Here is a 2,303-nt window from a genome sequence, read left to right on the forward strand (position 1 = left end):
TTGCATTCATTGAATTTTCTTTAGTTTTAGAATATTTGCTTTGTTTTCTTTTTTTGGGCAAAGATTTGCTCTGTTTTCTAAATGTAGTAATTTGATGCCTTTTATCAAAATAGTACTACTATATTAAGTATGTAAATATATTAACTCTATTAATGACGAACCCTAATACGAAAATCTCAACATTAAAATGTTTGTGTTGATCCGAGTAATCTAGGTTCTTATTAAATAAGATGAGATTCACACTACTTTGGCATAAAGACTATGGTTGATAATCCGAACTCCGAAGACTTTCTCTCTACAAATTCGTATTATGAACCGGCCGAATCAAATCGTGATAAGTCACGAGTTAACATCTTAGGAATTAGGATGCTTTAAAAAACGGAACTGTAAATATGCATCGTAGGGTGCAAATATATTGTATGTCCTGTACTCCAACCCAAACAAAATTCAAAAGCTAGTTTTAGTAGTATTTTTGTATTGTTTACAAACTCACTCTCGCGCATCATCGATTTCGTATCAAAGTAATTACACGGTGACTGTTCCAGTACAAACCACCGGATTATAAGATTCAGTTAAGAAAAAGGTGTATATACACATACGGGTGTGTAATAATGTGTTACATATGCTTAGCTAGGATCTACGCATAAATTAACATAAACAGAAGAAGAAAAAAAAAGATAGATGGAAGAGCTTTTTTGTTTTTGTTTTGGCATCTAACGGAGACAAGATCCTTAATCCATTCAAATCTTGTTCACTAAATCCTAAGTACTTTTGTTGTGTTCCACAAATATTGGAACCAAAAACCAAAGGCATATCTTCTTCTTCACCTTCCACTCTTTCCCACGAAAATAAAGGACTTGTTTATTTCCTGGTTACCGAGGAATAAAGAACCCGATCTCCGAGGCACTCTCAAAAGCCAGTTGAAACTGAAGGGACCAATTCAGAGGCCAAGAAGAATATAGTAGACCAGAGTTATGGGTAAGGCTATTAACATTCCAAATATTACCCTGCATCCATTTTCACCAACATATATATGTGTTAATAACTTAATATACTACTTGACCAAAAATAACGATTTTGTAACAATAATATAATAAATTTGGAACTTACGCAGTACTGAGAATCGTTGGATGCACATTGTACTCTTTTGCAAACACAAACGGAACTATTCCTTGAGGCAACGCAGCCTATAATTCATGCACTCAACATCATCATCATGATCATGTAAGACTATTTTATAGACATACTAGATGGTTGTCGATGATATAGTTTTAGTTGTTGATAAATTTTTATTGATTTGTGATTATAATAGAATCATATATATATACATGATCAGATTTGATTTAATTGTTTGATATGCATTTATGTAATATTTTACATTTTTCTAAAAAAATAAATAAGTAAACTAACAAGATAATAAGCAAAACATATGTTAAATATAAACAAAACATAAGTAAAATACTTTTAAATATGTGTTTTTATAACAAATAAAATAGACTCTCAAATGTCATACCATATTCTTTTTATTGTCACCTTAGCATTTTGTTAGTTTATTAAAGATATATTTTGTATAAAATTTTAATACAAATTCTCAAGTTTCATTTGCTATGCCTTTAGAATCATTTGAACTTCTTTAAATATAAAAATATAAAATATCTATAAACTAATTTTAATACAAATTCTTAAATTTCATGTGCTATGCTTTATTTGAACCTCTTATTTTAATATGTATTTGTTTAGTTAAATTACATATTAGTGTATTTAAATTTGAGAAAAAGACACATGTATTAGTTTATTATATGGGTTTCATTAATTTTGGACATGTGTCAAGCTCTCGTGCACATATGTCAATCTCTAGTTAAAAGTTTCTGGAAGACTCTTTACTTTATTATATAAGATATCATGCATGTAACACTATAAATTTGTATACCTGAACGATGGCTATGCGGAGAAGGTCCCCGTGTAACCCAATGGCAATCCCAGCAATAGCCATGATGGCCGGACCGGTTATGAATCTGACTGCCATGGCAAACGTGGCGACGGAGTTCCCACAAGCAATGATTTTGGGTTGAAGTGCCATGAATAAACCTTAAGAATAGACCAAAAATAAGCAATGAATTAATTAAGGGATTTTGAGAAATTGACAGCAAGAGTTAGGCCAGCTACTTGGTAAGACCCAAATAAGTACACAGAGCCAGTGGGGGGGACCGGACCTACCAACATGTCTGGGTCACAAGGTCAGAGAGGGTCCGTATTCTCTTATGGGTAAGTGCTTTGTACAGTCCATATGACTTTTTTTTTTT

The 2,303-nt window shown here is 31.9% G+C and overlaps 1 pseudogene; it reads right to left on the reverse strand.

The window, feature by feature from the left end:
* LOC104779454 overlaps positions 510–2,303 on the reverse strand; it is a 10,647-nt pseudogene continuing 8,853 nt past the window's right edge.

This window comes from Camelina sativa, chromosome 4 (assembly GCF_000633955.1).
Source record: "Camelina sativa cultivar DH55 chromosome 4, Cs, whole genome shotgun sequence".
Lineage (NCBI taxonomy): Eukaryota > Viridiplantae > Streptophyta > Magnoliopsida > Brassicales > Brassicaceae > Camelina > Camelina sativa.